The sequence below is a fragment of the Dermacentor variabilis genome, unplaced genomic scaffold (genome assembly GCF_050947875.1).
Source record: "Dermacentor variabilis isolate Ectoservices unplaced genomic scaffold, ASM5094787v1 scaffold_23, whole genome shotgun sequence".
Classification (NCBI taxonomy): domain Eukaryota; kingdom Metazoa; phylum Arthropoda; class Arachnida; order Ixodida; family Ixodidae; genus Dermacentor; species Dermacentor variabilis.
Window position 1 is genome coordinate 543,621 of NW_027460401.1, and position 12,289 is coordinate 555,909.

The 12,289-nt window shown below is 49.8% G+C and overlaps 1 protein-coding gene across 3 annotated transcripts in view; it reads right to left on the bottom strand.

The window, feature by feature from the left end:
- Window positions 1-12,289, bottom strand: part of Uck (Uridine-cytidine kinase) — a 223,186-nt gene that overhangs the window by 126,087 nt on the left and 84,810 nt on the right. The gene's annotated exons all lie outside the window — the stretch shown is intronic.

Consider the following 12,289-nt stretch of genomic DNA (forward strand, 5'->3'; position numbering starts at 1 on the left):
TGGTCTCCCCAAGCACTCCCGAATTGCTGCCATACTGGCTGAGGCTGGCGAATGACCATTGTCGCTGCACGTGCTCCAGCGAGCCCTTGGGCACAGTGACCGTCTGCACCGTGCTCCAGATGGTGGGGCTCTGCTCTCCCGACTGCAAAGCCAGCTGCTATCTCGCATGGGGGGCCTCTGTAAGCTCTACGAGGGGCTGATTGTGGAGTGACCCAGGATTTTTTTTTCGAGGGAGGGGGGCCCAACCCAAGGTAACTTTTCTATGCAAATGAGATTGGGGGGGTGTACCTTTACTAGTACAAATGTTAATAACGCCCGCCATTCACCATAAAGACGCATAAAGACGCACAGGTATGCCTGTGAGATACACCTCTTTTTTACTAGGCAAACAAGGAACCACATCAAATGGACTCGCACAGGAAAGAAGCACAGGAAGAACACTGCCAAGAACAAGTAAAAAAAAGCGAAAGTGTAAAGATTTCTATACTAGCATACAACTAAAAAAAAAACAGCAGTTGACAACAAAGGCACACGGGCCACGCAGGGTTGCCCACCCAGCCAATCACAGAAGCAAACAAAATCGTCATCATGCGGCGTTCTCAAAATGGCGTCATACTTGATATCTCCGGAGCGTCTGCTGTTCTTGAAGAGTCTTTTGATCGATGGTAGCAATGAGGTGTGCAGCGGACATGGCATGGACAAAGTGTATGGAGTCTGAGCATTTCACTCTTCAAAAGTCTACCTGCCATGGTTGCTTAGTGGCTATGATGTTGGGCTGCGAACCACGAGGTCGCGGGATCTAATCCTGATTCCGCCCACAGTGGCCGCATTTTCGATTGGGACGAAATGCGAAAACACTTATGTACTTAGATTTAAGTGCACGTTAAAGAAACCCAGGTGGTCCGAATTCCTGGAGTCTTCCACTACGGCATGCCTCATGGTTTCAGCACATAAAACTCCATTATTAATTATTTGGATCTTCAAAAGTGTGCGGTACAGTTCATTTCACTGCTGCAACTTGACAATATACTGCATAGTTGCAGCGAAGCAAGCATTTTACTTCAGTTCAATAAAGAATTAGGCATTCGCCATTCCACTATAATAGGCGAGAGAAAACATATAAATTTATGCGCTAATAATTTTATTTTTGTGGTTACCGCCTGATTTGGGTAACAGGAAAAGTTTAAAGTACAAATTATTTGCAGCCTCGCAGAGGAACAGTGGCTGGCGGTTATGAGGGCATGTGCAGGGCTTCACTGCAGACTTGAGTTGTATCCGATTATAGTAGTGTATTTTGAATTAGCTCTTGAAGAATTATAGAGGAATATACATTTGTGGAACAATTGCAGTTCTTTTGGATCCCTCGTTTACTGCTCTACCAAGTTAAGCACCGCAACCGACTCGTATTGTTATTTGGGAAGTTGCGTAACGATGCATGCCGAGAGTCCCGTACAACGGTGTAGAGTGCAGGACACTGCGGTTCTAGACGTACTGAGCTCACCGCGGAAGGCTAGAAAAACACCTATACATAAGCACAGCAGAGAAGTGGCTACATCAGGCGGCTCGACTGCTAACTGTAGAAGCGTCATTCAAAACACACGGAACTGTTCTCCCCTTCCGGCGGCGTTTTCTCTACTTTCTTTCTAAATAAAAAGATGTTGATCCATAAATATTTTCATAAACAACGGTTAAATTTGTTAATATTCGCTCTTTCTTCCTGTCTGGATGTTGCCTTGGCTCTCTCCCTTAGTAAATCGCTTAACTTCTCAACTCCTTCCGACTCTTGTTCCCAGTTGCCAATTTTGCACGAAAAGTGCTGTACAATTAGGGGAAAACCAGATGAGCTAACGGGTGACAGTCATATTACTTATGAGTTTAAGAGGAAGCTTTAGTTTGGGAAGCAGGGAAGAAGCACGAACCCTGAGGCTTGCTCAGGGCTGGTCACAAACTGAACAATCGTTTCGCTATCGTATTCGTTGGCAAGGTGGGTCCAGGAAGCAGCATTTTCTTCTTTTGCCAAAGCTGTGTCACGATGTTGTTCTTGAGCGGGATTTTCTTGAGGTGGCAGGTATTTCTCTCCACATGAGCCTTGGCGGATGGTCACTGCACTCTGACCCATATGGGCTCGTCAAATTTAAAAAGGCATCGAAGCGGCCATGTGTGTCGGATGCTGGACACTGACCCCTGTCAGTCTGTAAGGCAGAGTTGCAATGCGATAAGCAAGGTCAAGAGCCTGATGAATATGTGCCCAGCTCTCTACAGAAACTTTTTGCAGATGTGCAGGATGTATGCCACAATACCACTAAGAGTGGCGAGTGTAGGCTAGAGAACCTTCGGGAGGAGCAGAAGCAGAAACTTAACATCCTTGCAGACCATAACCATATTTTTACCACTCTGCCAGGTTGCACGTCCCTGGTGGTTCACAAAATAGACACAGGCAGCCACCCACCAGTTAGATGCAAGCTGCGCCCGGTTAACAGCCAAAAGTGAGCAATTCTTGAGGGGTCTATCCAACATTTGCTGGACCAAGACCTCCTTGATCCCTGCTCCAGCTCCTGGGCCAGTGCCCCTGTATTAGCAAAGAAGAAAACTGGAGGATATCGCCTTGCAGTAGACTACAGACCCTTAAATGCAATCACAACTGTGCCAGTATATCCCATGCCCCGCACAGACTGGGTTCTGGCTCAGCTCGGCCACACTAGGTGGTTCACGAGCCTCGACCTTGCTCAGGGCTTCTTTCAAATGTCGGCTGCTCCTGAAGATGTACCGAAGACTGCATTCCTGTGCCATAGAGGAGTGTTTCAATTTAAGCAAATGCAGTAAAACACATTGTGGGGCTAGTTGGTGCATAGCTTTCAAAAGATGAAGCGCCAATAGTGACGGCACACAGGAAGGAATACAGACAGGACAAGGTGCCTTGTCCTGTCTGTATTCCTTCCTGTGTGCGGTCACTATTGGCACTTCATCAATTGTAAGCGAATGTCATGTGGGGTACCAGGTGGGCCGGCAACATTTCAGTCTCTCATGGACAAAGTGTTAGAAGGCATAAAACAGGACTACTGCATGGCATTTCTTGAAGATATGCTCATTTCTAGCATTTCCTAGCATGCATATTCCTACCTTGAACATAGAGAACAATATTGTCACGTGGTGGCGACGTTGAAGAACACAGTAACAATACTGTGAACGACAAAACTAAGTTTTATTGGGCGAACCTGTGCCCACAAAACAGGCTACATTATAGTACAACGATAGTGGCGATATGCGGTCGGCGATCATCGAAAATATGATCAGCGAGTCAAGCGCGTCGGCTTTTATACAGCAGTCGTCGAATGTTCCAGACTAATCGTTGGGACCCGCGTGCCTTCCACAAAGTTCTACACGATTCGTGTCAGGCGATGAAATCAGATAACACAAGGTCCGGTGACAACAGACAGTGGATAGAAGCATCGATAACTTTCCAGAAAATTCGGGTACATGCAGGCGTGTCCCGCGCAGTGTGGTAACATTTCTTAGGCGGCGAAACGTGGCCGCTAGATAAAAATAAGTACACGTGTCATTACCCCCCTCTTAAAAAGCATCGACCCGATGCTGAAAACAAACGAAAGTAATAAACGAAAGCACGCGTAGCAAAGAAAACTGCAAAAATAAGGAAGTTTGTCAGCGTCCGTAAAAGGGTTTAAGCCGCACAACGTGGACCACTTCAGATCGTGCATGGCGCCGCTGTGAATGCGAAATGCCTTCTGGCACGACCTCATAGTCCAGAGCGCCAATACGTCGGATGACCTTGTAGGGTCCGAAATAGCATCGGAGTAGTTTCTCACTGAGTCCTCGTCGGCGTATCGGAGTCCATACCTAAACATGGTCGCCGGGCTGGTACTCGACGAAGCGTCGTCGGAGGTTGTAGTGTCGGCTGTCGGTCCTCTGCTGGTTCTTCATCCGCAGACGGGCGAGCTGTCAAGCTTCTTCGGCGCGCTGGAGATAGGTACCGACATCAAGATTTTCCTCGTCAGTGACGTGCGGCAGCATGGCGTCGAGCGTCGTCGTCAGGTTTTTGCCGTAAACAAGCTTAAATGGCGTGATTTGTGTTGTTTCTTGCCCTGCCGTGTTGTAAGCGAATGCTACGCACGGCAGGACCGCATCCCACGTCTTGTGATCGACGTCGACGTACGTTGCTAGCATGTCGGCGAGGGTCTTGTTCAGGCGCTCCGTGAGACCATTCGTCTGCGGATGGTATGCAGTAGTCTTCCTGTGACTTGTCTGGCTGTATTGCAGAATGGCTTGCGTGAGCTCTGCTGTAAAAGCCGTTTCTCTGTTGGTGATGAGGACTTCTGGAGCACCATGTCGCAGCAGGATGTTCTCGACGAAAAATTTCGCCACTTCGGCTGCACTGCCTTTCGGTAGAGCTTTAGTTTCAGCGAACCATGTGAGATAGACCGTCGCCGCAACAATCCACTTATTTCTGGAAGTTGATGTTGGAAACGGTCCCAACAAGTCCATCCCGATCTGCTGAAAAGGTCGGTAAGGAGGCTTGATCGGCTCTAGTAATCCCGCTGGCCTTGTCGGCGGTGTCTTGCGTCGCTGACAGTCTCGGCATGTCCTGACATAACGGGCGACATCGGCGGTTAAGTGCGGCCAGTAATACCTTTCTTGTGTCCTCGACAGCGTCCGGGAGAAACCGAGGTGCCCAGCGGTCGGGTCGTCATGTAGGGCGTGCAGTACTTCTGGACGCAGCACCGACGGAACAACTAGAAGGTAGTTGGCGCGGACTGGTGAGAAGTTCTTCTTCACGAGTAGGTTGTTTTGAAGCGTGAACAAAGACAATCCACGCTTAAATGCCCTAGGGACAACGTCAGTATGCCCTTCCAAATACTCGAATAGGGCTTTTAGCTCCGGGTCCCCTCGCTGTTGTTCGGCGAAGTCTTCTGCGCTTATTATTCCAAGGACGGCGTCGTCATCCTCATCATCTTGCGGCGGCGTGATAGGCAATCGGCACATGAGTGTTTTTGTCCGGACTTTGTATGTTACAGTGATGTCGTATTCTTGTAGTCTAAGGCCCCACCGTGCCAGCCGTCCTGAAAGATCCTTTAAATTCACTAGCCAACACAAGGCGTGATGGTCGCTGACGACTTTGAATGGCCTGCCATATAGGTAAGGGCGAAATTTCGCTGTAGCCCAAACGATGGCGAGGCATTCCTTTTCGGTTGTAGAAAAATTGCCTTCCGCTCTTGACAACTACCGGCTAGCGTAAGCTATCACGTGTTCATGTCCATCTTTTCTCTGGACTAAGACGGCACCGAGGCCTAGGCGACTGGCGTCAGTGTGGATTTCGGTATCGGCGTGCTCGTCGAAGTGCGCAAGTACGGGCGGCGACTGCATGCGTCGTTTGAGTTCTTAAAATGCGTCAGCCTGTGGCGTTTCCCACTAGAACTCAACGTCACATTTAGTTAGCTGTGTCAGCGGCTCAGCGATGCGTGAAAAGACCTTGACAAATCGCCCGTAGTAGGCGCACATGCCAAGAAATCTACGCACTGCCTTCTTGTCGATGGGCTGGGGGAACATTGCGATGGCAGCTGCCTTCTGCGGGTCGGGGCGGACTCCAGACTTGCTGATGACGTGGCCTAGGAACAGAAGCTCATCGTAAGCGAAGCGGCACTTTTCTGGCTTCAGAGTGAGCCCTGATGATTTGATGGCCTCAAATACTGTTGTAAGCCGCCTAAGGTGATCGTTGAAATTTCCGGCGAAGACAACGACGTCATCCATGTAAACGAGACAGGTCTGCCACTTCAATCCTGCTAAAACCGTGTCCATCACGCGCTGGAACGTTACAGGCGCCGAGCACAGTCCAAATGGCATAACCTTGAACTCGTAGAGGCCGTATGGGGTGATGAAGGCGGTCTTTTCACAATCTCTTTCGTCGACTTCTATTTGCCAATAGCCAGACTTGAGGTCCATCGACGAGAAGTATTTAGCGTTGCAGAGCCGATCCAGTGCGTCGTCTATCCGAGGGAGGGGGTATTGGCGGCAAGGAGTTACGGAGTCGCCATCTATCGGAAACGCCTCGCTGGCATAGTATGAGGGATCACGTGGCGCGCTCCTCATAGGTTTTGCTGTCAGCGCTCACTGAAAACACCACGCGCGAGCTCTTCTGGACATTTCTGTAAGTACTTTCGAAATGAGAGAAGTTTATTACTGTCTAAATAATAATCTTGGACAAACTGAAAGCACACAATCGTTTACAGACGCTATCTCTTTACCGAATACGTACGGTGAACGCCACTGCGCGCGGTCGCCGCGATGGAGTCTCCCGAACCGGCTTCTTGCGTGAAAGGTAGGTAAACGCTGAGAGCAAACTATGTGAAATATGTTCTTATAGTGTTTGTATAAATAAATGGAGCGTAATAGAATGAAGCCTCAATGCAGCGATCGCACAGATTCGCAGCGACCGACTGCGCGTCTGCATGCTTGTCCGCGCACTGTTTCGTTTTCCCACGCGCGCGTTTTCGCACCGTGTCATGAGCTTTAGGCCGCAGAATATGAGCATTTGACAGTATACAAGCAACCATTGTTGCGTGGGCGCTATCACAGCTGTTAAAAAATAATTTCATTGTAGAGACTTCGACGCCTACGGGGACTGTGATTTGCCGTCGCGACGATTCAATCTTTTTTTTTTCTTCGAAATTCTTTGACCTTTCAATACTATTTCTCGAGTTGCGTCGCACTGTATGTTTATCGGCGTTCTCAGCGTGCAATTTCCCGCTGCTCCTTTTTTGTAATTTAGTGCATTAATTCATAACACAAACATGACCATATGCCATGCTTTCTTTAAATGCGCTTCTTACCGCTGCCTTTCCACTCCACTGAACTTGCCAGTATCTATAGCATCGACAAGTTCATAGACCAAACCGTCACGACATTAGTCGGGCAGCGGACTCGGGCGAGCATCTCAGTGCGCGTTTTCAGAACATCGCAGACCGGGCGCCGTAGCAGAAATCTCCCTCGCGTCTGTGCTTGCTGCATAGCCGAGTTGTAGCCGATGACTGTTTCCCGGTTTTATGTTTCGCGAGCCAAGCTTCACGCAGCTTCTTGTCCTGCGGCTACGTGTGAATAAGGCTGACACCGGCCTCCGTTACGTGCGTCCGGCCCTGCGGCACCGAGCAGTAGCCATACCATGTTGCGCGCCTTCAAAGGCAGCCACTACCTATTGTAGTGCTTTCAAGCGTTGTAGAGGAGACACTCGAAGCGGGAAAATTTCGCCACTAAATGAGGACCGCAGCGTACACTCGTTTTCAGCTCGCTTCGGCGCCCCAGAAGCAGCCGACGCGGCCGCTATGTCCACGTGATCCCTCCTAGTACGTCATGCCGACAGTGGCGCCAGCTTTTCCAGTGGTGGAGCTCGAGGCCAATACGTCCTTCTTCGTGATCTTGTTCAGACGACGATAATCGATGCAGAAACATAGGGTTCCATCCTTTTTCTTTACCAGGTCAACAGGGGATGCCCACGGGCTTTTCGATGGCTGGATGATGTCGTCGCGCAGCATTTCGTCGACTTGTTCTCTTATAGCTTCACGTTCTTGCGGCGAAACTCGGTAAGGGCTCTGGCGGAGTGGTCGAGCGCACTCCTCGTTGATTATGCGATGCTTGGCGACTGGTGTTTGTCGACTCCTCGAAGACGTCGAAAAGCAGCCTTTGTTTCGTCGGAGCAGACTTCTGAGCTGCTGTTGCTTAATCACGGGGAGATTTGGATTAATGTCGTAGTCTGGTTCGGGAACCATCGTCGTCGGGGTAGATGCGGCGGAATCCGAGAGGACAAACGCATTACTTGTTTCCAAAATTTCCTCGATGTACGCAATCGTCGTGCCCTTGTTGATGTGCTTGAACTCTTGGCTGAAGTTGGTTAGCATACCTTCCGCTTTTCCTCTGTGGAGTCGAGCGATCCCTCCTGCGACGCAAATTTCGCGGTCGAGCAGTAGATGTTGGTCGCCCTCAATGACGACTTCTACGTCAGCGGGTGTTTCGGTGCCGACGGAAATAATAATGCTGGAGCGCGGTGGGATGCTCACTTGATCTTTGAACACACTCAAGGTGCGGTGACTAGGAAGACTCTCCGGCGGTATCACTTGATCTTCCGACAGCGTTATTGACTTCGACTTCAGGTCGGTGATTGCGCCGTGTTGGTTCAGGACGTCCATGCCAAGAATGACGTCTCGTGAACACTGTTGGAGGATAATGAAGGTGGCAGGGTAAGTCCGGTCATGAATGGTTATTCTTGCCGTGTAGATTCCAGTCGGCGTGATGAAGTGTCCTCCAGCGGTTCGAATTTGAGGATCTTCCTATGCGGTCTTAACTTTCTTCAACTGGGCGGCGATGTGTCCACTCATGACAGAGTAATCAGCCCGTGTGTCCACTAAGGCGGTAACTGCGTGGCCGTCGAGAAGCACGTCGAGCTCGGTGGTTCTTTGTCTGGCGTTGCAGTTAGGTCTTGGAGTCGGATCACGGCTGCGTCGTGCTGAACTGAAGCAGGAACGTCGCGTGGTCCAGTCGTCTCTCGTCGGCGCAGTCTTGGCTTCCTGACTTCGTAGGGGCGGCGGCATGTCATTATGTCGTCGAGATGGTCTCTTCGCCGTCTTCGGCGGCGGCGGAGGATCTTTGTCAGTTTGACGAACAGCAACCGCACCTCCATCGGTTGCTGCTTTTAGTTTTCCGGATATGGGCTCGCAGAGCGGCCCCGTGCTGGGCCAGTGTATGGACGGCGCTGCGGCGACAGGTAGCGGCCTGGTGACGGCGACTGGGACGGCCGTCAAGGGCTCCACCGAGTAGTGGCGAGGTAGTCGGCGATGTCACGAGGACGTTCACCTACCCGAGGGCGCGGTGCGTTGACGGCGAACCCTCGCAATCCCAGGTCGCGGTGTAGGCATCAGCGTTACACATGGCCGGCTTCCCCGCAGTGGTAGCAGAGCGGGCGGTGGTCAGGAGTGCGCCAAACGTCTGTCTTCCTTGGGTAGCTGCACTTGGTGACGGGTGGGCGTGCTGGCCTCGGCGACGGTGGTGGACGACAGAACTGTGTCGTCACTGGGCCCTGCCATGGGCGCGGAGGGGGTACGTGAAGGCGGGCTACAGCGGCGTATGTCATCGCTTGCGGCTGAGGCTGCGATGATTCAGGGGCTACTCTGAGTTGTTGTTGGAGCTCCTCACGTACGGCATCGGCAATTGAAGCCACTTGAGGCTGTGATGACGGGAACAGCTTCTGTAGCTCCTCTCGCACGACCGCTCGGATAGTCTTGCGTAGGTCGTCGGTGGCCAGTGACTGAACTCCGGCGTAGCTTGTCGAGTTCGTGCGGCGGTTGAATTGGCGGTTCCGCATTTCCAGTGTCTTTTCGATGCTGGTGGCCTCGTGAAGAAACTCGTCGACAGTCTTCAGTGGGCTTCGTACCATTCCGGCGAAAAGTTCCTCCTTTACCCCACGCATCAGTAGGCCGACTTTCTTCTCCTCGCACATGTCCGGGTCGGCATGGCGGAACAGGCAGCTCATTTCTTCCGTAAAGATGGCAACGTTCTCGTTAGGCAATTGCACTCGGGCATCCAGCATAGCTTCGGCCCTTTCCTTGCGCACGACGTTCATAAAGGTGCGCAGGAAGCCGCTACGGAACAGGTCCCATGTTGCCATGGTCGACTCCCGGTTCTCATATCACATTCTGGCGGCGTCTTCTTATGCGAAGTATACATGCCACAGCTTGTCGTCGGAGTCCCAGTTGTTAAATGTCGCTATTTGTTCGTAGGTCTCCAGCCAGGATTCGGGGTCTTCAGTAGCTCCTCCATGAAAGGTCGGTGGGTCCCGAGGTTGTTGTAGGATAACGGGGGCACTGAGGCAGCCATTGGGGTTGTCATGGTCACGATCTTCTTTGTCGTCTGAGGTAGCAGTCCGTGCTCTGGGGGTAGTCCTTGCAGTCGGCGGCTAGCACGCTGGTCTTGGGCGATGTTGGTTTTGTCCTCGGGCTTCAGGCTTGGATCGCGGCTTTGCGGGGGCGTTCGGTGCATGAACGCACAAGCACCTCCACCAGATATCACATGGTGGTGACGTTGAAGAACACAGTAGCAATACTGTGAACGACAAAACTAAGTTTTATTGGGCGAACCTGTGCCCACGAAACAGGCTACAATTATAGCACAACGATAGTGGCGAACACGATCGGCGATCGTCGAAAATCTGATCAGCGGGTTAAGCGCGTCGGCTTTTATACAGCAGTCGTCGAATGTTCCAGACTAATCGTTGGGACCCGCGTGCCTTCCACAAAGTTCTACACAATTCGTGTCAGGCGATGAAATCAGATAACACAGATCAGATTCGGATACGTGCAGGCGCGTCCCGCGCAGTGCGATAACATTTCTTAGGCGGCGAAATGTGGCCGCTAGATAAAGATAAGTACACGTGTCAATATGTTCAATTGGGACATCAGCAATCTAGTTTATCTCCCGTGCTATCTCGGGTACCCCAGGGTAGTGTCTTAGGGCCCCTTTTATTCTTAGTTTTTATAAATGATCTGCCAAATGACATCCCTACCCAAATAAGAATGTTTGCCGACGACTGCATATTGTACAAGAGAATAGAGTCACCAGGTGATCAGGCCGACCTTAAGCTTAACTTACAGAAAATTAAGAACTGGTGTGATCGGTGGCAAATGCAGCTTAACCCAACTAAATCTGTTTTTATGTCCACATCTAGAAAAAAGAATATCTTAAATTTCTCATACAGTATTAACGGTCTGAGCTTGCTCGAGTTAAACAACATAAATACCTAGGTCTTATATTTACAGCCAACTTGCGTTGGAATCTTCATGTAAATGAGCTTTGTGCAAAAGCTAACAAAGTATTGTGGGGGCTGAGACTTAACCTGCACTGTGCCTCCCCTGAAATTAAAATTATAGCTTACAAAACCTTGCTAAGGCCTATAATTGAGTACTACGCAAAAATAGTATGGGATCCCTACACCCAAAGTAGCTGTCTAAAACTAGAGAAGGTCCAGCGCCTTACTTCTAGGTTTATATTTAATAAATACCGCCGTTTTCACTCTCCAACTGAATTATGTAAACTTGCAAAGCTTCCACCTCTGCAAAAACGTACGGAGTATGAAAGGCTTAAATTCCTGTTCTTAGTAATTCATAACAATGTCAAAATAAGATACAACAAGTACTTCCAAATCAAGACACAGGAAACATCACGGCACAGACACAGTATGTATATACCTCCTCCCACAGTGCACAATGACTGCTGCAGGTATAGTTTTTTTCCCAGGGCAATTCAGCAGTGGAACTCTTTGCCTGACTCGTCCAAATAAAATCAGTTAATGCATTCTTGGAAGCAATACATTGTCTTATGTACCCTGATGCACCCTGATGTTCTGTAGTAATATTGTGACATAATAAGCCAAAATGTGCTCTGTAATTATATTGTTAAAATTAAATTATAGGGTTTTACGTGCCAAAACCACTTTCTGATTATGAGGCACGCCATAGTGGAGGACTCCGGAAATTTTGACCACCTGGGGTTCTTTAACGTGCACCAAAATCTAAGTACATGGGTGTTTTCGCATTTCGCCCCCATCGAAATGCAGCCGCCGTGGCCGGGATTCGATCCCGCGACCTCGTGCTCAGCAGCCCAACACCATAGCCACTGAGCAACCACGGCGGGTAATTATATTGTTAATGTGTTTCATATCAGCAGTGCTACTTGTTTATTTTTTTCTTCTTTTTAGTGCATTGTTCAATCGCACTAATGCACTTTTCTGTTTATGTATGTTACATCCACTCCTGTATAGCCCGTCATGGGCTGACAGTATCAATAAATAAATAAATAAAAATTTATTCAGAAGCTTTTGAGGACCACCTATAACATATTGATGAGGTACTGCAAGGAATTGGCTCTGCAGGTCTGACAATCAATCCCAGCAAAGTTACATGCTTTGAACCTGACCCGAACAAGATGCGAGTGGTTGCAGAGTTCCTATGCCCTAAAACAGTCGAGGAGCTCCAAATGTTTTTGGGCCTTGTGGGATACTACAGAAATTTTATCCCCTGGTTTTTCGACAAAGCCAGACCCCTGACAGCTCTCCTCAAGAAAGGAGCCTATTGGGTTTGGGGTGCCGAGCAACAGACAGCATTCGAGACTCTCAGGCTAATGCTGGCCGGAGAAATAGCTGTGGTATTGCCTGACCTGAACAGGCCCTTTGTGATTGAAACAGATGCCAGTGGCACTGGCATATCGGCAGGGTTGTTGCAGGAAGTCGAAGGTG